Genomic DNA, 26,803 nt, shown 5'->3' on the forward strand with positions numbered 1-26,803 from the left:
TTGTATAGGTTCCATGAACTGCTGAGAAAAAATTATACTTCTTTTTGTCTTCATTGCATTTTCTCTAAAGTTCTATCACACCTAACTTTTCTAGTATTACATTTATTTTCTTAATTTCTTTCTTATTTCGATTATTCTAGTTCTGAGAAAGCACAGTTGAAATCCCCTAGTATTGTAGTTTTGCTATTTATTTTGTCTTGCAGCTCTGTTAACTTCTTTAGAAATTTAGATGCTATCTCAATTAGTGCACATATGGTTAATATTAATATTGCTCCATTAGTTATGGTACCCTTTAGTAAAATATAGTTTCCTTCTTTATCTCTTATAATTAGATTTATTTTTTTGCTTTTGCTTGATCTGAGATCATGATGGCTACCCCTGCTTTTTTTTTTTTTTTACTTCATCTGAGTCATAATAGATTCTGCTTCAGTCTTTTACCTTTACTATGTATGTATTACTCATCTTTAGATATGTTTCTTGTAAACAACTTTTTGTAGGATTCTCTCTTTTAATCCAGTGTGCTATCTGCTTCCATTTTATGGGAGAGTTCACCCCATTCTCATTCACAGTTAAAACAACTAATTCTGTATTTCCTGTCATCTTATTTACTCTAAGTTATGCTTTTCTTTTTCCTTTTCCCCTTCCCAGTATTTTGCTTATGAGGTCCATTTCCCTTAAATAGCTCTTCCTCTTTATAGCCCCTTCCCCCTTTTATACCTTTCCTCTATTGTTTCTCTTTTACCTTCTATTAACCTCCCCCTTTCCCTTTCCTTTTCTTCTGCAACTTGCCTATAAGATGAGAGAAGTTTCTCTGTGAAACCAAATATGTCTAATATTCTCTCTTTTAGCCATATCTGATGAGAGTAAGATTCACACAATCTTTTGTTTATCCCTTCCCTAATTTCCCTCAATTATATTAAGTTTTCTTTGCCTCTTTATGAGATGTAATTTCCTTCATTTTACCTCTATTTCCCTCTTTTTCCAGTATAATCTCCTTTCCACCTTGAGCTTTTTTTTATTATTATAGCAGTAAAACCAAATTATACTTACATGTCATGTTCACATGTTTACAAAGATATAGTTCTCAATAGTTCTTTTATTTTTACCTTTTTATGTTTCTCTTCAGTTTTGTATTTGAAGGTCAGATTTTTTGTTCATTTCTGGTCTTTTCATTAGAAATAAATTGAATTCAACTGTTTCATTGAATGTATATCTTTTTCCCTTAATGAAAAGGCTCAGTTTAATGGGACAGTTTATTCTTGGCTGCATTCTAAGTTCCTTTGCCTTTTGGAATGTCATATTACAGGTCCTTCGATCTTTTAAGATGGAAGTTGCTAGACCCTGGGTAATCCTTACTGTGGCTCCTTGGTATTTGAAGCATTTCTTTCTGGCTGCTTGTAATATTTTTCCTTGGTCCAAGAAAGGAAGGAACTTCCTTCTGAAGTTCTGAAATTTAGCCATAATATTTCTTGGAGTTTGAATTTTTAGGGTCTCTCTTTCAGGAGGTGTTCAGTGAATTCTTTCAATGGCTATTATACTTTCTGATTTTAAAACATCAGGGCAGTTTTCTTTGATTATTTCCTGTAAATAACATCTAGGTTCTTTTTTTTTTTTTCATCATGATATTTAGGAAGTTCAATAATCCTTAGATTATCTCTTCTTGATCTATTTTCCAGGTCAGTTGTTTTCCTAGGTATGTATTTTATATTTTCTTCTATTTTTTTCCCTTTTTTTTTTGCTTGATTCCTGATGTCTCACTGAGTCATTCATTTCCATTTGTTCAGTTCTGATTTTTAGTGAATTATTTTCTTCATTTACCTTTTTTAGTTCTTTTTGTATTTGGCCAATTGAATTTTTAGATAAGGTGTTTTGTTCTTTTTTTTTTTTTCTATTTCCCAAATTCTGTTTTTCAGGGAGTTGTTTCCTTTTTCCATTTCCATTTTCCAATAGTCAAATCTATTTTGTAAGCTACTATATGCTTTTTCCTTTTCACTAAATCTATTTTGTAAGGATTTTTTTTTAGATGATTTCTGTGTTTCCTTTTCTGAAATCTCTTGCAAAGTTCTCATTTACCCCCATTTTTCTTCTAGTTCTCTTTTAAAGTCCTTTAAAATTTCTTCTTGGGGAGCCTTGTGTGATGGGGACAATTTATATTACCCTTTGGGGTGTGTGTGTCTTCTCCACCACCTTTGCTGTTTTCCCAATGAACATTTTTTTTTTGAATTGTGATGCTGAAGAACACCAGGACACATAACAGTAAAAATACCTCATATTTCTTACCCTCAAAAAGAGAAAACAAATGCCCCTAAAATGAATCCAGAGCTTTTTTTGAAACAGAAATAGTTATTTCATTTATTACTTAAAATGAATCTGGAGTCAGAAAAACCCAATTTCTAATTCTACACCTAGCATCAACTTGCTGAATAAGTTTGTTTTTTAATTGCTTTCTCCCTCTCTATGCTCAAGTACTGAAAAATCAACAAGAGCCACTGTGCCCAAGAATCTCTCTTGCAATTTCTAAAGATCAATGGACTTATTCTTTTTTTTTTTTTTTTTTTTTAAATTTTTTTTATTTAATAATTACATTATATTTACACTCATTTCTGTTCCGATTTTTTTTCCCCTCCCTCCCTCCACCCCCTCCCCTAGATGGCAAGCAGTCCTTTATATGTTGGATATGTTGCAGTATATCCTAGATACAATATATGTTTGCAGAACCGAACAGTTCTCTTGTTGCGTAGGGAGAATTGGATTCAGAAGGTATAAATAATCCGGGAAGAAAAACAAAAATGCAGATAGTTCACATTCGTTTCCCAGTGTTCTTTCTTTGGGTGTAGCTGCTTTTGTCCGTCATTTATCAATTGAAACTCAGGTCTCTTTGTCAAAGAAATCCACTTCCATCAAAATATGTCCTCATACAATATCGTTGTCGAAGTGTATAATGATCTCCTGGTTCTGCTCATTTCACTTAGCATCAGTTCATGTAGGTCTCTCCAAGCCTCTCTGTATTCATCCTGCTGGTCATTTCTTACAGAACAATAATATTCCATAACATTCATATACCACAATTTACCCAGCCATTCTCCAATTGATGGGCATCCATTCATTTTCCAGTTTCTAGCCACTACAAACAGGGCTGCTACAAACATTTTGGCACATACAGGTCCCTTTCCCTTCTTTAGTATTTCTTTGGGATATAAGCCCAATAGAAACACTGCTGGATCAAAGGGTATGCATAATTTGATAATTTTTTGGGCATAATTCCAGATTGCTCTCCAGAATGGTTGGATTCGTTCACAACTCCACCAACAATGCATTAGTGTCCCAGTTTTCCCGCATCCCTCCAACATTCATCATTATTTTTTCCTGTCATCTTAGCCAATCTGACAGGTGTGTAGTGGTATCTCAGAGTTGTCTTAATTTGCATTTCTCTGATCAATAATGATTTGGAACACTCTTTCATATGAGTGGTAATAGTTTCAATCTCATCCTCTGAAAATTGTCTGTTCATATCCTTTGACCATTTATCAATTGGAGAATGGCTTGATTTCTTATAAATTTGAGTCAGTTCTCTATATATTTTGGAAATGAGGCCTTTATCAGAACCTTTAACTGTGAAAATGTTTTCCCAGTTTGTTGCTTCCCTTCTAATCTTGTTTGCATTAGTTTTATTTGTACAAAGGCTTTTTAATTTGATGTAATCGAAATTTTCTATTCTGTGATCAGTAATGGTCTCTAGTTCATCTTTGGTCACAAATTTCTTTCTCCTCCACAAGTCTGAGAGATAAACTATTCTATGTTCCTCTAATTTATTTATAGTCTCGTTCTTTATGCCTAGGTCATAGACCCATTTTGATCTTATCTTGGTATATGGTGTTAAGTGTGGGTCCATGCCTAATTTCTGCCATACTAATTTCCAATTATCCCAGCAGTTTTTATCAAATATTGAATTCTTTTCCCAGAAGTTAGGGGCTTTGGGTTTGTCAAACACTAGATTGCTATAGTTGACTATTCTGTCTTGTGAGCCTAGCCTTTTCCACTGATCCACTAATCTATTTCTTAGCCAATACCAAATGGTTTTGGTGACTGCTGCTTTATAATATAATTTTAGATCAGGTACAGCTAGGCCACCTTCATTTGATTTTTTTTTCATTAATTCCCTTGAGATTCTCGACTTTTTATTGTTCCATATGAATTTTGTTGTTATTTTTTCTAGATCAATAAAATATTTTCTTGGAAGTCTGATTGGTATAGCACTAAATAAATAGATTAGTTTAGGGAGTATTGTCATCTTTATTATGTTCGCTCGGCCGATCCAAGAGCACTTAATATTTTTCCAATTATTTAAGTCTGACTTTATTTGTGTGGAGACTTTTTTATAATTTTGCTCATATAATTCCTGACTTTCCTTTGGTAGATAGATTCCCAAATATTTTATGGTATCAACAGTTATTCTGAATGGAATTTCTCTTTGTATCTCTTGCTGTTGGGTTTTGTTGGTGATGTATAAAAATGCTGAGGATTTATGGGGATTTATTTTGTAGCCAGCTACTTTGCTAAAATTATGAATTATTTCCAATAGCTTTTTGGTAGAATCTCTGGGGTTCTCTAGGTATACCATCATATCATCTGCAAAGAGTGATAGTTTGGTTTCCTCATTGCCTACTCTAATTCCTTTTATATCTTTCTCGACCCTTATTGCTGAGGCTAGTGTTTCTAATACGATATTAAATAATAATGGTGATAGTGGGCAACCTTGCTTCACTCCAGATCTTACTGGGAAAGGTTCCAGTTTTTCCCCATTGCATATGATGCTTACTGATGGTTTTAAATATATGCTCCTGACTATTTTAAGGAAAAGTCCATTTATTCCTATGCTCTCGAGTGTTTTTATTAGGAATGGATGTTGGATTTTATCAAATGCTTTTTCTGCATCTATTGAGATGATCATGTGGTTTTTGTTTGTTTGGTTATTGATATAGTCAATTATGCTAATAGTTTTCCTAATATTGAACCAGCCCTGCATTCCTGGTATAAATCCTACTTGGTCATAGTGTATTATCCTGGTGACAATTTTCTGTAATCTTTTTGCTAATATTTTATTTAAGATTTTAGCATCAATATTCATTAGGGAGATTGGTCTATAATTTTCTTTCTCTGTTTTCAGCCTACCTGGTTTAGGTATCAGTACCATATCTGTGTCATAAAAGGAGTTTGGTAGGACTCCTTCAATCCCTATTTTTTCAAATAGTTTATATAACATTGGAGTTAATTGTTCTTTAAATGTTTGGTAGAATTCACATGTAAATCCATCTGGTCCTGGGGATTTTTTCTTAGGGAGTTGATTGATAGTTTGTTCTATTTCTTTTTCTGAGATGGGACTGTTTAGGATATTTACTTCTTCCTCAGTTAGTTTGGGCAAGCTGTATTTTTGGAGGTATTTTTCTATTTCATTTAAGTTGTCGAATTTATTGGCATAAAGTTGGGCAAAGTAACTCCTAATTATTGCTTTAATTTCCTCTTCGTTAGTGGTGAGTTCTCCCTTTTCATTTTTAAGACTAACAATTTGATTTTCCTCTTTCCTTTTTTTAATCAGATTTACTAAGGGTTTGTCTATTTTGTTGGTTTTTTCATAGAACCAACTCTTAGTTTTATTAATCAATTCAATAGTTTTTTTACTTTCAATTTTATTGATCTCACCTTTTACTTTTAGAATTTCAAGTTTAGTGTTTGACTGGGGGTTTTTAATTTGTTCCTTTTCTAGCATTTTTAATTGCAAACCCAATTCATTGACCTTCTCTTTCTCTATTTTATATAAATAGGCCTCTAGAGATATGAAATTTCCCCTTATTACCGCTTTGGCTGCATCCCATACATTTTGGTATGATGTCTCATTATTATCGTTTTCTTGGGTGAAGTTATTAATTATGTCTATGATTTGCTGTTTTACCCAATCATTCTTTAGTATGAGATTATTTAGTTTCCAATTATTTTTTGGTCTACTTCCCCCTGCTTTTTTGTTGAATGTAATTTTCATTGCATCGTGGTCTGAAAAGGATGCATTTACTATTTCTGCCTTACTACATTTGAGTTTGAGGTTTTTATGTCCTAATATATGGTCAATTTTTGTATAGGTTCCATGAACTGCTGAAAAGAAAGTGTATTCCTTTCTGTCTCCATTACATTTTCTCCAGAGATCTAGCATATCTAGCTTTTCTAGTATTCTGTTTACCTCTTTGACTTCTTTCTTATTTATTTTCTGGTTTGATTTATCTAATTCTGAGAGTGCAAGGTTAAGATCTTCCACTATTATAGTTTTACTGTCTATTTCTTCTTGCAGCTCTCTTAGTTTCTCTTTTAAGAATTTAGATGCTACCCCACTTGGTGCATATATGTTTAATATAGATAGTGCTTCATTATCCATGCTACCCTTTAGCAAGATATAGTGTCCTTCCTTATCTCTTTTAATTAGGTCAATTTTTGCTTTAGCTTGATCTGAGATCAGGATGGCTACCCCTGCTTTTTTGACTTCACCTGAAGCATAGTAGATTTTGCTCCAACCTTTTACCTTTAACCTGCATGTATCTCCCCGCTTCAGGTGTGTTTCCTGTAAACAACATATTGTAGGATTCTGGCTTTTAATCCATTCTGCTAACCGCTTCCTCTTTATGGGGGAGTTTACCCCGTTCACGTTTATGGTTAGAATGACCAATTCTGTATTACTTGCCATCTTGTTAACCCCGGTTTATGCTTTTCTCCCTTCTTTCCCCTTTCCCCCCTTCCAAGTATTAAGCTTGTGAGCACCCCTTGCTTCTCACAGCCCTCCCTTTTTAGTGTCCCTCCCCCCGCCTTAGAGTACCTCCCCCTACCTTACCCCTTTCCCTCCCAGTTCCCGTATTCCCTTCCGCTTAGCTTATTCCTTCCCTTTCCACTTTTCCCTTCTCACTTTTCAATGAGATGGGAGAAGTTTCACCATAGATTGAATATGTCTTAAGATTTTTCACTTAAAGCCAATTCTGAAGGCAGTAAGATACCCACTATATTCATCCCCCTCCATTCTTTCTCTCAGATATAATAGGTTTCCTATGCCTCTTCATGAGATGTACTACCCCCACTTTACCCTTTTTCTGGTACAATGTCCTTTCCACATCAATTTCTAGAACAAGGTATACATGTATTCTTTATACATCTATATAGTCAAAATATAGTTCCCAAGATTAATCTTTACCTTTTTAGATTTCTCTTGAGTTCTATATTTGTAGATCAAACTTTTTGTTAAGTTCTGGTTTTTTCATCAGAAATAGATGAAATTCGCTTACTTCGTTGAATGTCCATCTTCTTCCCTGGAAAAAGATGCTCATTCTCGCTGGGTAAGTTATTTTTGGTTGCATACCAAGTTCCTTAGCCTTTCGGAATATCATATTCCAGGCCCTTCGATCTTTTAATGTGGATGCTGCCAGATCCTGGGTGATCCTTATTGTGGCTCCTTGATACTTGAATTGGGTTTTTCTAGCCGCTTGCAATATTTTTTCTTTCACCTGAGGGTTCTGGCATTTGGCCACTATATTCCTTGGTGTTTTGATTTTAGGATCCCTTTCAGTGGGTGATCGATGAATCCTTTCAATGTTTATTTTTTCCTCTGTTCCTATGACTTCTGGGCAGTTCTCTTTGATAATTTCCTGGAAGACAGTGTCCAGGCTCTTTTTTTCATCATGTTTTTCTGGGAGTCCAATGATTCTCAGATTGTCTCTCCTGGATCTGTTTTCCAGGTCTGTTGTCTTCCCCAGAAGGTATTTCACATTTTTCTCCATTGTTTGATTTTTTTGGATTTGTTTGACTGATTCTTCTTGTCTCCTCGAGTCATTCAATTCCACTTGTTCAATTCTGATTTTCAGTGAAGTATTCTCTTCACTCACTTTTTTAAAATCTTTCTCTAATTGTCCAATTGAGTTCTTTTGTTCTGTGGAATTTTTTTCCATTTCGCCAATTTTGTTTTTTAGAGAGCTGTTTTCTGTTTCCAGTTCACTAATCCTATTTTTCAAGGATTTTACTTCTTTATCCACTCTCTCTTTAACTTTCTCCAGGCTCTTTTGCCAAGCCTCCCTCTCCTTTTCCCAAGCCTCATTCTGCTTTCCCCATTTTTCTTCTAGCTCCCTTGTGAGAGCCTTTTTAATCACTTCTATGAGGTTCATCTGTGCTGAGGAATAGACAATCTCCTCCTTTGGGGAATCACCTGGGGACTGCCTGTTTTTAGTCTCCTCAGGATTTAGAGTCTGCTCTCTATCTGTATAGAAGCTGTCAAGGGTTAAAGTCCTCTTCAGCTTCTTACTCATTCTGTCTATTAATCAGAGACAAACTACCAAAGAAAAACAGAAAAAACTGGAGTCTTTCTTTGGGGGGGGGGGCTGGGTGTGTTATCGAGCTTCCTCTACAGACTGCAGGGGGCAGCAGTGAGGCACTAGCAGGACTGTGCTGCGCCTGCGCTCTGAGATCCCAAAGCGTGCTGAGTCACTGATGGGGGGGAAGAGGGGAGGGGCCAGGCCCTGAGAGACTCCAGCTGTTTGCGGTTGTATTCTTCAGCCCCGGTGTTTTTAGCTTCTCTGCTGGGCTGTTGACTTGCTGCAGGTTCCAAACCTGTAGCGAAGCTCTCCCCGCAGAGACGGCTACGATCACTCCCCACCCCCTCTCAGCTCTGCTCCCGTGCTCTCACTGCCGCTGCCCGCCGCCTGCGCCCGATCTAAAACCGCCCCAGCCCTCCAGTAAAGACAGACCTTTCTTGGCGGATCTCAAGGATGGCTTCTCTTTGTAACTATTTGTGGGTTTTTTTCAGTCAAGCATTGATTCAGAGGCTTGTAATGAAGTGGATAGTGAGAGAAAGCGCGGAGCTTATGCAACTGTGAGCCTCCTCTCCGCCATCTTAACCGGAAGTCGAACCCACTAACCTTCCTCCTATTCTCCAATGGACTTATTCTTGTTGAGACAAAAAGAAAAAAAGAAGAGTGTAATTCTTCAGGCATGTAATGTCACAATTAAATCATCTCTTCTGCCTTGAAGGATACTAATCTATTTCTAAACTTTTTTTTTTCTTTTTTCTTCTTCTTCTTCTTCTTCTTTTTTTTTTTTTTTTGACTAATTAGGCTGTCAGCTAGAAATCACCTGGCATTTCCTTGGTAATTTTTTTTTTTTTGCTGTTATTTTCCTTTTCAAAATTTAGAAGAAACCATCATAAACCAAAGATATCATCTATGGTATCCATTAGCCCGTCTAAGCCTCCTTCCAGTTTCTAATTCCTTTAAGAATGGTAAGTCACCAATTTTTAAGGAGAAGAACAATTCTTTTTTTTCCTGTTTGCTCACATTCATGATAATTAGGCATAATGAATAGCATGGGGCATTAGTAGAATGGAGAAGTTGATTCAAAGCATTAAAAAATTGTAGCTAGAGGACCTGAATTCAAATCCTGGCTCTACTCCTGTACTAACCATAGAATCTTTGACAAGTCATTTGACCATTCTGAGCCTCACTTTTCATATCTGGAAAATGTGGAACCTTGAATGGATTTCTTTGACATTCCTTTCTTGCTAAAAATCAAAGAATTTAAGAGTTCAAATTATGCAGTTTAATTAGATTAATGTAAGTAGTTCAGAGACAGATCGCTCAGGATTATAAGTACCAGGTTGAGTTTTTCTTTTATTTCTTACACAATAAAAAGGCTTCAAAGGTTTAGTAAACAACATAATGTCACGAATAGATCTTTGCACATTATTTTTCTGATATGTGGCAGAATTTGTAGAGAAAGTAACCAATGGGAAGAAAACTTGTTTGGAACGTTACTGCAGTAGCTCAGGTAAGAGAAACTGAAACTTGATTCATGGCTATGAGAATGGGATGGTGATAGATATGCTGTCTATTCCTATATATTCCCTGTTGGAAGCTGTCTTGTGGAAAGTAAACTTTAAAAACAGACTCAGTTGGGAAACCTTGCTCATCAGGAAAAAATCAAGTTAACATTTTTATTTTTATGTGACAAATAGGAAAAAAAAATAGTTCTGAATAAGAGTATAAAAGAAATACAACAAAAAGAAAAGGATATACCAAATAATAGCCAAAGAATACACACACACACACACACACACATTTACCTTAAATTAGAAAAACAAGTTCCCAATTTATTTGATTTTGCTCACTATCTAAATCCTGCTTTAAAAGCCTTTTTCTTCTATTTTTGTTATTTTCATGAGCATATGGGAATTCCCCATTTATTCCCAATTGTATTTCTTATGGTTATCCATGGAAAGCTAACTGCCTTTTTTTTTTTTTTCATCATCCCCTCTCTTCCGAAAAAATCTTGTATGATAAACAGGCTTCTCATCTCAGACAATTTTGCTTTCTCTTGATGGCTCTGGTAGCCAGATGTTCATCTTAAGAAAGATGACATGCTTTTTTTTTTTTTATTCTCATTTCTTCCTCTCCAACAAGACACTGCCTTGAAAACTGCCAAGAAGTTTTGAGTGTGGGTGTTTTCAGTAAGAGGAATTCACTGCTGTCCATCAGATAGAAAAATGTTAGGTTTCCTTTTTTAGACTTAAAGAACAATAAATTAAAAACAAGTCAAACTCTTAGAATAGAGAAGACTTACTTTTAGTATTCTGGAAGTAAAATAATTTACTGTTTAGTTTCAAAATGAAACTGTATGTATAACCATCACAACACTACCTTCCTTTGGATAGTATGTTTGGTACTAAAAAATAAAAAAAAAAATCTTATGTTGTAATTGTCAATAGAAAATTTTTATAGTGTATCTGCAGGTCACCACTATATGATATTTGGAAAATAACACATGTTATAGCAAAAATAATGCAGACTGACACTTCTGTCAGATGTATTTATAGAATGCAGCTTATATCAAATGAGACACCTTATCCTAAGAGCAGTATTCATACTTTGGCACTGCAGCTTTCTATGCAGTTGTGCTCAATATTATTTTCAGTATAGAAGATTCATATAAAATTAATGAGCCAAGCAAGCTGTTCATTTTATGAGATCTTATTGAAGCAGTGGATTTTAAAAAGTATTCTAAAAAATAAATGTTGTGATGAAAGATGTATATGAGTGGCAGGTTGGATTGTGCAATAATAACTCCAAATGGTTGTAACTTGATGCTCATTAGCATTTCAATAAATATTTTCAAGGGAAATAAGGGCTTAAGGAGATGTGTATCTCAGAAAAATGTTATTTATGTATTTATTTCATTATTATTTGCTTCCTTTTCTATATGTTCCTTTTTAGGGTGATTCCCAGACACAGATAATTTTATACATTTACTTGTCAATCATAGACAGGGTGCATTTTAGCAAAGTCCCATGATCTTAAACACTATTCTGGTAAATAGGAGACTCAGAGGAATAAATTTGAAATTTACATGAAATAGTTAACTTTTTGCCCTTCCTTAGTCCAACTTGTTCTATGTTCTTTTTCGAAAATGTATTTTATTTGAAAAAACAGGAAAAAAAAAGAAAAAAGAAAAACCAGAAAAGGAATAAAAAACCAAAATAAAACAAAAGAGAATGATGTCATATGACCAGAAGAACATCAGAGTGGATCTAAAGTATGTAATAACAAATTAATAGATTAAAGAAGTACATATATATATATATATATATATATATATATATATATATATATACATCATTAGTAGAAGCAATTATATTCATGAATGTCCATTTTTTCTTTGCCTTCCATATAAATTGTTCTTTGGTTCTATTCTGCACATCTTATTTACTTCATTCTTTTTCACCATTTCATCCCACCCCCACCTCCAAGCAAGCTACAGTTAAGGAAAAATATATATCCATGCACATACACACATAAACATTCACATAAATATGTCTTTTCTATCCCTGCAGACTCTTTACTTCAATTCTGCTCTATTAGTTACCCGGCTATTACTTAACCTACCACTACCCAAGGATTCCTCCCCTGTTTTCTTCCCTCATCCTTTATTTCCCCATCCACTCATCACTTCTCCCTTATTTCTTATTTTGGAGGGTGCTATACCCTTCATGATATTTATGGATTGTTGTCTATTGAACCCATTCCCAGTGTGAGTAAATTTTTAGAACTATGAGCGCTTCTTCTGCTTTAATGCTTTTGTTTCTATTCTTAATCTGCATCTCATTTAAATCACATGATTACTATTTTTGCCTCAATTCTGCCACTCTTTCTTTTAAACTATCCTATTCTTGATGTTAATCTTAAGCATATAATATACATTTCCTACATAAAAAAAGTAAACAAGTTATCCGTGTTTGAAGAATTTGTCCATGTTGAGTTCCTTAAAATTGATCTTTGATATTGTCTTTTATATGTTAAAATTTCTGTTAAATTCAAGATAAAAAATTCTGAAAATCTGCAAGTTTGTTGAATTTCCATTTTGGTAGATGTGAATTTTTTTTTTATCTGTAGGCCTAGTTCTTTTGATTATCAGTAGATGTGATTCCAGGACTTATAGTCCTTTATTGTGGCTGCTAATAAGTCTTGGACAATTCTAATTGTAGATCCAGCATATTTGAATTGTTTTTTTTTTTTTTTTTTCTTCTTGCTTACAAAATTTTCTATTTGATCTGACAATTTTGGAATTTGGCAATAATATTCCTTTGCATTTTCCATAAAGGTTCTCTTTGAGATATTGATCAGTGATTTTTCTGTTTTTACTTTCTGTTGTGAGCTTTTTCTTCTCAAAACTCAGCCAGGTGATAAAAGTTCAGATCTTTTATTATCTCCAATATAGCCCGGTTAGCTTAGAGGCCTATCTCTCTGCTTGGTTCCAAGAGCTCTCTCCGAATGTCACCAAATCCAAAGGTCTGGTCCTTCAGCCTCTGCCTCTGCTTTCTTCAGCCTCCAGCCAGCTCCAACTCTTCATGTCATTCCGCTGAAATCTCGACTTGTAGCGTCTTCACTCTCTGAAGCCATTTCTTCGACTGGCCCATTGGCCTATTTATGCTCCTTCCAGAGAGAGGGATTATGGGTTTTCTCCCATAGTGCTCTCTGGCCCAAAGAGCTTGAACACAAGCCTTGTCTTGATTAGTTCTACTTAGTACCTTGTTTCAGGTTCTGGCCAAAACAACTTCTTGTAAGATTAGATCAACTCTAATTACTTAGCAGTTAGTAAGGATTCCAACATCTCCCCCTTTCTTTTGTTTTAAAACATAGGGGGTTTCTGAGGGGGTACACATAAATCCATCAATATGGGCCAGAACTTTGTAACAGATATACATGGTATACATAAATCCATCAATATGGGAGGCATTATACATAATTTACATGAGCACATAGCAATATAACACAGGCTAGTAGTAATGTAACAAATAAAATGAATCATCCTGAAAATTTACACATGTCCATAAGTCCTAGAAACAGTCCAATAGGATTCCATTGTCCATTAGTTCATGTGCCAGGAATCCAATAGTTCCTGTAAGCCCTGAAGTACTGCAAAAGTCTCATCAACAATTTTTCATCTCAGGGAACCCAATGATTCTTGCTGGTTTTTCAAGAAGTAAAACAGTTTCATCTTGTGTTAGGAAATCCAATGATTCCTGAAGCTTTTAAAAGTCTTTTTAACAGTTTCATAGACAGCCATCTGATTCTTTCTCCATCTGTGGAAATATAAGCAGATCCTCTTCCCCAAGCAGTTAATCTAATTCCCTTCTATTTACCAAATTTGGGATTTCTCCTCATCACCTGGTAAATTACATTGGAGCTATTTGCACTGGATATTGTCTTGTTGTCTTAAAAGGCCTGTATTCTTCCCAACTGTAATCCTGATTGCTTTTCTGTTGGTTGATGACATCAGAATCCTGAATTTCTAAAGTCTCTCTGGGTGTAACCTCAGCTGCTATCATGCCCCACCTGTCCTTTGATTGATACTTTAGAGCTGGGCCCTGCCTCTCATTCCTCTGGGTCAATATACATTTAGAGGCCCAGTGAAAGCCTCGGTTACATTTTGGACATGGGGTTTTGGGTTTTCTCTCACCCTGTCTTCTCACTCTATCTCCATATCTACAATGAGCTCTCAAATGTCCAACTTTTCCGCAGTGAAAACATCGACGAGTTTCTCTAGAATTCCTCTGCCAAGAAGGACCTTGTCTTTCCATGTTCATCATAGTCTGGGCATAATAAGCATTTGTGCCCACTGTGGCACAGTGTCTAATGATTTCCTCTAAAGGAGCATCTTTGTCTAGCCCCCATATAATTATTTTGCAAACCTCATTGGCATTTTCCTTAGCCAAATGTTTAGTCATTATTTCTGTTGCTGCATTGTCTCCAATGGTTCTTATTACAGCTGTTTGTAAACGTCCCACAAAATCTGCAAAAGGTTCATTGGGACCTTGCTCTATTTTTGTGAAAACATTATTTCCATCTTTCTGTCCAGGGAGAGAATTCCAAGCTTTTATTGCAGCCTTAGAAATTTGCTCATACACTGTTATGGGATAATAAATCTGTTCTGAACTCTCTGCATACTGACCTTCACCAGCTAGTTGGTCAAAAGCAACTTGTACAATAGCTCCTGTTTGCCTATTGTGTTGGGCTTGAATCCTACATAATTCATGAAACTCCGAAAGCCACAATAAATTTTGTCCCGGTTCTAGACAAGTTTTCGTTATGGATTTCCAGTCATTTGGGGTTAGGATTTCATAAGACAAATTATCCAGTAACATCTTCACATAAGATGATGTAGCCCCATAAAGAGTGCAACCCTTTTTCAAATCTTTAATTTTTTCCAAATTAAAAGGAGTGTATCTTCTCCCTTTCTGACCTGAGGAGTTGAGCTCTTCAATCACAGGATATGCATTTATAAAATCAGATATATCTTCTCCTTCATTTTTTGCTTTAATTAATGCTTTTTCTAATCTTGTCAAATTCTGCTTTACAGGAGAAGCTGACTGTGTTTCTGTCTCTCTCCCTCCCCCTTGTTCTACCCATGAAGGGTTAATTGCCGGGGGAGGGTCATGAGATGTGGAATCACCTAATTCCTCCTTCTGTGAAGTATCATACTCAGAATTGTAATTAACTCCATTCTCATCTGATTTGTCCTCCTTTTCACCTAGTAAAGTTGGCACTTCCTCCTGTACTTTCCTTTTCATCATTCTATCACTTAAATAACTTCTTATAGCCAATTGTATTACATTATATGTATTAATTATTGAGTTAGGCCCATTTTTATCATAGAATTGACAAAGATCCTCTCCAACCAATTTCCATTCATTTAGATCTAATTCCTTATCAAGAGAGAAACAAGGACATATGTCCTTTACAGTTTGTAAAAATTCAGTGATTTGCTGTAAACTTATAATTAAACCTTGGCTTTCCATAATTTTGACAATGCTCTCTAAACATTTTCCTTGAACAGAAACAGGCTGTTTTCTAAATATCTGTCCCATCTTAGCTGAAATTCTACTTTAACTCTTTTAACAAAATTTCTTTGTTGTACTCACTCTAATTTCTGGGTTGAAGAGTCTTTTCCACTGGATCAGGATCAGAGGCTTTTCCACTTGAATCAGGATCGTAGCTTTTCCACTGAAATCCACTGAAGGGTCTGTTAGTCCCTGTTCGGGCGCCAAAATGTGGTGAGCTTTTTCTTCTCAAAACTCAGCCAGGTGATAAAAGTTCAGATCTTTTATTATCTCCAATATAGCCCGGTTAGCTTAGAGGCCTATCTCTCTGCTTGGTTCCAAGAGCTCTCTCCGAATGTCACCAAATCCAAAGGTCTGGTCCTTCAGCCTCTGCCTCTGCTTTCTTCAGCCTCCAGCCAGCTCCAACTCTTCATGTCATTCCGCTGAAATCTCGACTTGTAGCGTCTTCACTCTCTGAAGCCATTTCTTCGACTGGCCCATTGGCCTATTTATGCTCCTTCCAGAGAGAGGGATTATGGGTTTTCTCCCATAGTGCTCTCTGGCCCAAAGAGCTTGAACACAAGCCTTGTCTTGATTAGTTCTACTTAGTACCTTGTTTCAGGTTCTGGCCAAAACAACTTCTTGTAAGATTAGATCAACTCTAATTACTTAGCAGTTAGTAAGGATTCCAACAACTTTCCCCTCATATTCTATCACTTCAGGACAATTTTCTTGTATTATTTCCTACATTATTGCATCAAGGTTCTCTTTTTGTTCACAACTTTTTGGCAGTCCAATTATTCTTATACTTTCTCTTCTTGTTATTTTCTCTAGATCTGTCATTTTTTTCTTATATGATGTTTCATTTTTTTATTATTTATAATATTTTCTTATTGCTTAGTCTCTCATAGTTTCACTGGCTTCCCCTAGCACAATTCTAACTTTTAAAGCATTATTTTCTATTTTTAAAGTTCTATACCTCCTTTTCTAGTTGGTTAACATTTTGTCTTGTTTTTCTTGATGCTTTTTATTTTTTTTTTTAATTTTTACTTTTTCCTCAATGTCTCTCATTTGATTTTTAAATTCTGTTTTTGGAATTCTTCTAAAATTTTTCTCTTGGCAGGGATCCATTTCATTACTTGTTGAAATAGAAGTTTCTTTTTTCTTTTTTTTGCTAAAATGTTATTTTATGAAGATGAACTCTGATTTCCCATAAATTGAATTGTTCCCATATATTTCAATGGTTCTTTCTTCTTTGCTAGTTCAGTATTTTTTAAAAATAAGAAGTATTAATGTAAGCACATCTTATTGTGGGATAAATGGATGGTGCCTCAAGATTCCCTTCAGCTCTTCCTTCTTGCCAGGAACCCTAAACCAAGAGTTCCATCCTCCTGTAAGTTCCTGTAGGCAGCAGTGTCCCTGTCCCACTGCCTCTGCACATATTGTGTACTGATTCCTTCTCTCCCAGGGTCCCCTCTCAGCAACACAGCTGGCCTGGTGTTCCTATTCAACCAAGTTTCACTCACTCCTCCAGGAATCAAATCTCAACTCAAGAAAGGTTAAAGTCTCTGTATTTCTTGTGGAGGCTCTAGTCATACCTAGCTAACCTAAGATGTTGCTACTTGATGTTTCTATGGAGATAGCCCTGTGATTTTTGCATTTCAGTCAGGTTAATCTCTAGAATAGGGTCTTTCTTCACATTCTTTTCTGCCCCAAGCCTTCTTGATTTTTCATCACTTCACTCTGTGTTCACCCTGAGGTGCATTTTTTTAATTTATGGGGGAAATTGGGAGAGCTTGAAATTTACCAATCTGCTCCACCATATTCCCAGAGTCCTTTTAGACTTGTTCTATTATAGAAGGTAGAAGTTATCTTTCTATGTGAACATCTTATAAATTTTCTAGGCATGGGTAAAAATAGATACTCTTTCTTCATTAGTTTACAAATTTATATCTGCTTAGAGCTAATAACTTGATTGGCATATTATGTGATATAACTGTTACATAGTAAATCATAATTTTCTGGTATGTTGTACTATTTTTTTTAAAGAAATGGAGATAAATATAATTGAAAATAAAAAAAAAAACCAAATCAAATAGATTCATTACTGGTTGAATGACTTGACTCAAAGAATAAATAGTTCAAGTTTAAAGTGACAACAATTAGCCCTGCCTTGTTTAAATAATTAAATATTAAATAAATTATATATATATATATACATATATATAACTTGCATGCTTATCAAGTTTTGACATGCTTATCAATTTACAAATGATATAAAATGGTTTTGATAGCCAGAATACTGGATGACAAAAATAAGAATTCAAAAAGGTATTTAAAAGGCTAGAATACTGGGCTGAATCCAATAAAGTGAACTCAAATTTCAAATTCATGAATATTTTAATGAAATTCAAAATGTAGAGTTTTGCACTTGACAAAACAAAAACAATAAAACAAAACAAAATTCCTTAACAGTATCATATGGGAGTTGAGGAGAAAAAAAAATTCTGATCATCATCCAGTTGTTTTAGAAGCAGCTATGAATATGGTGACAATTAAGAGACAATTTTAATAATCCAGGAAAGATGAACTACTTATGTCTGTAAAAGTGGAAAAGGAAAATGCAAAAGTTGTAACTAAGTATTGGTTCCCTATTCAATAATGGAAGTAAAGAAGAGAGTAATTAAAGATAAAGACTTTGAAGTTTAAAGACAGAGTGATTTGGTGTCATCAACAAAAGATAGAACAGTTAAAAGGAGAAGCATCTTAGTATATGCACACTTTTATGTGTTTGGAATGTATATCTAAAGTGGTTGAAAATGAAACTTATTGAATTATATATGTTTACTTAGCATATGACATTTGTTCAGGGTGTTAGAGTTAATCTACCTCTGTTCTTGTATTTTTTATGGACTCATTATTTTATTAGCCTTGTAGACAAGATGAAACTTCTAGTATAAGTTATATGCCAATATTGTTTAGAAATGCTGATTCAGTTAGTAGTTACTGGGAAGAATGCCACCTAATGAAACATTCTCACCTTTCTGTGATACAACTGAATTTTCTATAGATGTATTTTATCCAATTATTAAGATTAAAAAAAAAATGTCTTGCAAGCTTGAGGTAGCTTAGGAAACATTCCATCAATGTAGATACTTTTGTGGATTTAAGGTTTTGAGTTTGGTTTGTTTATACATAAGAAAATAATCAATTTCTTCATATGAACTCATTAAACTGATAATATTCTGCATGACAGTTTAAAAAATCTGCTTTCAGAATGAATTCAGAGAAAATTCAGGGCTTTTCTAATTTTATACTTTTATTGTGTCTTTAAAAGTATGATTAAAAGTTGTAGTTTGTACTTTTACAAAAAAAGTTATTGTTACACACTTATGACAGGGACTTTGAGTCCCTGTCACATATTTGAAAGGATAAAGATAAATGGAAACAAGAAGCTACAGCATCAATATAATGACAATATGGTGAAATATTATTTACAATAATTATGTATTATTATGTATACATAAGCCATTTTAAAATATGAAAGATGAAAGTTTTGCTTCTGAGTTTAAGTAATATATGAAGGGAGACATAAAAATTGTATATATGGAGAGAGACACACAGAGAGTGAGAGAGAGAGAGACTTTAGCTAAAATATACATAATAGATTTTTTTAAGGGGATTCTTTTCCCTCATGGGGTGATCGACAGTAGAACAGATAACAAGCAAAAGACTAAAGACCATTATTTCTGCCCTTAGCTCCCAATGCTAATCAAATTATGGGAAGATCATTAAACACTGTTGCCTCTCAGGGCAGAAGTCTTCAGTTGATTCCAAAGATGTATGTGTTCAACCCATCTGAAAGTGGAGTCAGATTACATCCTTCAATGGGATAGACAATCATGGAATTTCTCAACAGTAGAACTCCAATTACTTTATATTTTCAGAACTTTGCTCCCTCCCTCGGTAGTATAAGCTTTTTTTATCTATTTCATTCTGCACCTGTTGTCTTCCCTCAAAGAGGTTATAGTTAAATTATGAACTAACAAAAGCTTTTGTATACATCTGACCTATACCTGGCTTCCAGATCTTCTTGTTGCTGATAAAGTTACTTATCAAAGTAAGTTCTACATTTGAGGTTCCTCTATATGAATAAAAGAATACATCTTTTTAAATTTGATAGTTCTGATTGATCATTTAGAATGAGTAGGCATGAATAGATTGATATTTAGATCACAATTATCATTATCTTTCTTCTGAAAATATCCTGTTCAAATTTTCCATAACACCGAGGCCAACAAATCATTCTAACCATCAAAGTTCCAAATTTTGGCATTATTCTAGATCCCTCATTTTCTCATAACTCACATATCTAATCAACTGCAAATACTGTTTTTAACTCCATAGCATAGAACTTCATATATATATCTCCTCTTCTCTGTATCGCATTACTACCACTCCATCATTTGCTGATTGAACTTTTCTAGTAGCCTTTTTAATTTGTCTTCCTGAATCAAGTCCCTCCCCTTCAGTACATTTTCCACAACTTGTTATAATGATTTTCCTAAACTAGATCTGGTTATATCGCTTCCATACATATATACATACAAATAGATCAGTGATAGATAGATAAATAGATAGATAGACAGACAGATTCCTCATTGATTCTAGGATCAATTATTCTTTCAACTTCGTCTCATCCTTTAAAAATTTATACTTAATATCTTATATGGTAAATGATTACCAGTATAACTTTCTGTCTCTGTCTGTCTCTTTCTCTTCATATGTACTAATATGCAATATTTCACATTCAGGATCCATGCAATTTATTCAATCTGAATTCTATGATACATCATATATAAAAGAAACCAATGGTATTTGAAATGTGTGCATTTATGTAATGGCAAGTATTTTTGAATTTTGACCTGGAATGAGTCATAGTGATTATCTGACCAAATTTTAAAATGAAATTACTAAGTTCCAGAGAGAGAAAATTACTTATCTAAGATTGTAGTTAGGAAAACAGTATTTAAATCAGTTTTTTTTCTTCTTTCACTATCAGTACACATACACGCACAACAGAAACAAAAAAAGAAATCCTAGAAAACAGAAACATAAGAATCTTAAACATAATATAAGAACCTTTAAGAAGAGGGATTTAGTGTTATTTTCCAGAAAGCATTAAATAAAATGGAAAACGAAATTTCAGGATTTCCCAGTACCTTTACCTAGGTCTAGAAGGAATTAGACTATCCAGAAAAAAATCATTACTTGGTATTTTAGATTTAGATATTTTACTAATTTGTCATAATATTCAGAACCTATTGGGCTTCTAGAAATCTATTCAAAATTCGAGATTTCCAAAAACACAATTTTTACTAAAAGAATTAATGTGGCCATGCCTTTGTTATCGAACCAATACTGAGTCTCCTGATTCCACAGTTTAATGACCATTCAAAACCAAAAATATTAGATAATTTTCAAAATCAAACTATGGACATTTTGATGGATCTAGAAGGAAAGACTGCTGTTGGGTTTATGTAAAAGTAGAAAAGCAACCACTCATTGCCAACAACACAAATTTTTAAAAATGATTTTGAGAGGGGAAGAAAAAAAAAAAAAACATTAACTGCAAATATTTATTCTTTTTATATGGAAGCCTGACAATTTCAACTATTAAGTGGTTTATTTTGTAACATTGGGAAAACAAAATATATTCACTTAAGTCTGAAATAAAATCATCTTTACTGGCATTTTCCAATTATAAACAAAGAATAATCATTCTTAAGCCCTCTAATGTATTCATAGGAATGTTTGTACATTCACTAATGAGTGCCATTACACTGAGAGCCACATTGAACATGGAGAGATATATTCAGGAAGGAATGACCCTGCATAAATGCAAATAGTTTTACATTAACTGTTGAGTAATTAAGAATAGAAACCTATCTCCACTATCCCTGTCTCTTGATTTCTTCAGATTAGATAATTACTTCACTATTTTTATAAATTAAGCCAATAACAGTCTTAATAAAAGGCTTTGTAGATTGCTTTGGGTTTATGTACCCTTCACGTGGGGCAGCTAGGTATCATAGGGCAGCTGGTGTGGCCTTGGATAGAGAAGTAGACTTGGAGTCAGGAAGACCTGAGTTCAAATGTGACCTCTAATGCTAAGTAGCTGTGTGTCCCTAGAAAAGTCACTTAATCTTTTTTGCTTCAGCGTTTTCATACACAAAATGAATTGGAGAAGAAAATGACAGATACTCCAGTGTCTTTGCAAAACAAAACAAAACGATACAAAAAACAAATGGGGTTATAGAGTCAGGCATAATTAAATGGTCTGACCAACAGCAAGTTATCACTTAGTCTAGGAAGAAAGAAGAGATTGAATCTCCAACCCTTGAGCAGACATTCTAGCCTTGATCCCACACTAACTCTGATTAAATAAAAAATAGTAATGAAAGTTTTTTTAATCCTCCAACTAAGTGAAATAAAGAAAATAGCAATGACAAATCACATCCATTTAGAAATTTAAGACCTCACAAATGACCTATAATAAATATATTCCCAGAGTTTAATCTGTACATCCAGAAACTTAGAATTAGAGCATGTATGTCATCTGTCCACAATAACAAAGTTAGGAAATTGTAAATCCAATACTAAAATCTTTATTTTTCACACTTTAAATCATATAGCTCCATGATGTCATGTAATCTCTACTTAACAACACTACGGGGCAAAAGAAAAAAAAAATACAACCAAGTAATTTACCTTTGTTTTGATCTAAATTATTCCTGAATAATCACTATGTTTAAAGATAATTTATTTTTTTTTTGTAATCAGATATAGTCTATTTCTTACATTCAAAATCACTATTCTGAAAATGGGTCTGTGGGATACTTGTGAGAATTACCTCAAGTTGAGAGAAATGATTCCATTATTGACCTCTGATTAAGGTGACTATAGACCTGGAAGATTATATGATCCCAACAATGATTAGTCAACTATATTTAGACAAAGAATTCAAGTCTCTACTGCTCATAGTTTAGCAATGTTCAACTAATATATATATATATATATATATATATATATATGCAAGGTTCAAAAACTTTTCTAATCATGTCACCTGTTAATCCACTGTACTTAAAGTTCTCTTGCTTGCTTTTGTTCTTCCAAGGAGCAATAGTTAGATATAAAGTCATTGATTCATAAATCTGGGTTCTCACAAAAGATATACATTGTAATACTTGTCTGAGAAACCATTAAAAACTTGCTTATGGTTCCTTTGGAATGGACAACCTTTCATTAAAAATGTTGACTCATGAAACTGGCTTATTTATTACTTGGGTTCCTTTTGGATTCCTCCAAAGTCTCCTTACAGTTTTCCAGACTATCATTGAGGTGGAAACTGTTAAACCTTAATTTTTTTTATTTAACAATTCTGTATTTTTTTGTCTTTTTAAATTAAACTTTTTTTTTCAAAATATATGCATGGATAATTTTCAACATTCTTCTTTGCAAAGCCTGATGTTCCATTTTTTTTCTCTCTCCCTTCCTCCCACCTCTCCCCTGAATGGTAAGTAATCTAGTATATCTTAAACATGTGCAATTCTTCCATACATATTTCCACAATTGTCATGCTGCACAAGAAAAATCAAATCAAAAAGGAAAACAATGAGAAAGAAAACGAAATGCAAACAACAAAAAGAGTAAAAATACTATGTTGTTATCTACACTCAGTTCTCACAATCCTCTCATTAGGTGAAAATGGTTCTCTCAATCACAAGACTGTTGGAAATGGCCTGAATCATCTCATTGTTTAAAAGAGCTGTACCCATCAGAATTGATCCTCGTATAGTCTTGCTGTTGTTGTATACAGTGATCTCCAGGTTATGGAGATTTCACTTAGCATCAATTCATGTAAGTCCCTATAGGCTTCTCTGAAATCATCCTCTTGAACATTTTTTATAAAACAATAGTATTCCATAACATTCATATGCCACAAGTTACTCAGATATTCTATAACTGATGGGCATCCACTCAGTTTCCAGTTTCTTGCTTCTACAAAAAGGCTGCCACTAACATATTTGCACATGTGGGTCTCTTTCCTTCTTTTATGATCTCTTTGGGATACAAGCTGAATAGAAAACACTTCTGGATCAAAAGTAATGCAATTTGATAGTGCTTTGGACATAGTTCCAAATTGTCTAAGGAATGGTTGAATCAGTTCACAACTCCACCAACAAGGTATTGGTGTCCCAGTTTTCCCAAATCCCCTCAAACACTCATTATCTCTTCCTGTCATCTTAGCCAATTTGAGAGGTCTGTAATTGTACCTCACAGTTGCCTTAATTTGCATTTCTCTGATCAATAGTGATTTTGAGCATTTTTCAATATGAATAGAAATTATTTCAATTACTTCATCTGAAAATTGGCTGCTCATATTCTTTGACCATTTATTATTTGGAGAATGGTTTGAATTCTTATAAATTGGAGTCAATTCTTTATATATTTTAGAAATGAGTCCTTTATCAAAACACTTGAATGTAAATTTTTTTTTACCAGTTTATTGCTTCCCTTCTAATCTTGTCTGTATTGATTTTGTTTGTACAAAAATATTTGAATTTAATATAATAAATATTATCAATTTTGTACTCAATAATGTACTCCAATTCTTCTTTGGTCACAAATTTCTTCCTTCTCAGATCTCAGAAGTAAATGAAGGTTTGTTCTTCTAATTTGCTTATAATATCACTCTATATGTCTAAATCACGAACCCTTTTTAACCTTATCTTGATATACAATGCTAGGTGTGGGTCAATGCCTACTTTTTGCCATATTAATTTCCAATTTTCCCATCAGTTTTTGTCAAATTGTGAGTTTTTATCCCCAAAACTGGGGTCTTTGTGTTTGTCAAACACTAGATTACTATAGTCATTCATGATTGTCCTTTTGTTCTGTGAACCTAATGTATTCTACTGATTGTCTATACTGTTTCTTAGCTACTAGTACATATTTTTGATGATCACTACTTTATAATATAGTTTTAGGTCTCCTACAGATAGGCCACCTGAATTTACATTTTTTTTCATTAGTTCCCTTAAAATTTTTGAATTTTTGTTCTTCTACAGGAACTTTATTATTATTTTTTTCCATCTTCATAAAATAATTTCTTGGGAATGTGATTGATATGGCACTGAATGTGTAGACTAATTTAGGTAGTATCATCATTTTTATTATAGTAGCTAGGCCTATCCATGACCTCTTGGTATTTTTACAGTTTTTTTATTTTAATCAGTTGATTATATCTGATTTTGTGTGGAAAGTGTTTTTTAATTGTGTTCATATAGTTCTTGACTTTGCTTTGGCAGATAGACTCCCAAATATTTTATATTGTCTACACTTGTTTTGTATCTCTTGCTGCAAATACCATTGTCAAAGCTAACTTTTCTAATTAGCTAATACAATATTGAATATCATGGTGATAATGGGCAGTCTTATTTCAATCCCCTTTTTATTGGGAATGATTCTAGTTTATCCCCATTACATACAATGCTTGCTGATTGCTTTAACTAGATGCTACTGATAATTTTAAGGCAAAGTCCATTTATTTCTAGGTTTTTTTTTTTAATTTGCTAATGTTTTTAAAGGAATAGATATGGATTTTGTCAAGTGCTTTTTCTACATCTATTGAGATAATCCTATGATTTTTGCTAGTTTGGTTATTGATATATTCATATTGATATTGATATATTGATATTAGGAAAGATAGCAGCTTTACTAATATTGGCCCAGCCCTGAATTCCTAGTATAAATCCTACTTGGTCATAATGCATTAGTCTGTGGATAACTTACAGTAATCTCTTTGCTAATATTTTATTTAAGATTTTTGCATCAATATTCATTAGGGATGTGGGTCTGCAATTTTCATTCTTTATTTTGACCCTACTTAGTTTAGATATCAGCACCGTATTAGGGTCATAATAGGAATTTGGTATGCCTCCTACTCTCCCTATTTTTCCAAATAGTTTGGAATTAATTATTGGTTAAATGTTTGATAGAATTCACATATAAATCCAACTGGCCTTGGAGATTTTTTCTTAGGAAGTTGATTAATAGCTTGTTCAATTTATTTTTCTTAAACAGAACTATTTAAGCAATTTATTTTCTTTTCTGTTAATCTGGGCAATCTATATTTTTAAGTGATCCTCCATTTCACTTAGATTATAAGATTTATTGACATAGAGTTGAGCAAAATAACTCCTACTTATTGCTCTAATTTCCTCTTTATTGGTGAAAAGATCTCCTTTTCCATTTTTGATAATAATAATTGAATTTTCTTTCCTTTTTTCAAATCAATTTAACTAAAATTTATCTATTTTTATATCATATATATAAATTTATCTATTAATTGGGTTTTTTATAAAACCAACTGTTAATTTTATTTATTAATTCAATAGTTTTTTAACTTTCAATTTTATTAATCTCCCCTTTTATTTCAGAATTTCAGATTTGGTATTTAATTGGGGGTGTTTTAATTTGTTCTTTTTTCTTGCTGTTTTAGATGTATGCCCAATTCATTGATCTTTTCTTTCTCTATTTTAAGCAAATAAGCATCTAGAGATATAAAACTTCCCATAAGAATTACTTTGGCTGTATCCTACAAATGTCTCATTGTCATTCTCTTGGATGAAATTATTGATTGTGTCTATAATTTGTTGTTTTACTCACTCATTCTTTAGGATTAGATTATTTAGCTTTCAATGAATTTTGTTCTGTTTCCTCCTGGTCTTTGATTGCATGTAATTTTTATTGCATCATGATTTGAAAAAAATGCACTTAATATTTCTGATTTTCTGCATTTTATTTTGAGTTTTTTATGTCCTAATACAAGGTCATTTTTTTAAACAAGTTCCATGTCCTGCTGAGATAAAAACAAACATTTCTTTCTGTCTACATGCAATTTTTCAAAAGGTCTATCATACCTAAGTTTTCTAGGATTCTATTTATCTCCTTAACTTTTTTCATATTTATTTTGTAATTCAATTTATCTAGTTCTAAGAGAGCAAGGTTGAGATGCTTCACTAGTATAGTGCTGCTGTGTATTTCTTTTTGCAGCTCTCTTAACTCTCCTCTTGGAATTTTGATGCTACATCATTTAGTGCATGTAGATTTAATATTGATATTACTTCATTATTGATAGTACACTTTAGCAAGATGTAGTTTCCTTTATCGTCTCTTTTAATTACACTTATTTTGCTTTTGCTTGATCTCAGATCAGGATCACTACCCATACTTGCTTTATTTCAACTGAAGCATGATGGATTTTGCTCCAGCCTTTTACTTTTACTCTGACTTATCAATCTGCTATAAATGTGTTCCTTGTAAACAACATATTGTAGGATTATGGCT

Source organism: Antechinus flavipes, chromosome 5 (genome assembly GCF_016432865.1).
Source record: "Antechinus flavipes isolate AdamAnt ecotype Samford, QLD, Australia chromosome 5, AdamAnt_v2, whole genome shotgun sequence".
Taxonomy (NCBI): Eukaryota; Metazoa; Chordata; class Mammalia; order Dasyuromorphia; family Dasyuridae; genus Antechinus; species Antechinus flavipes.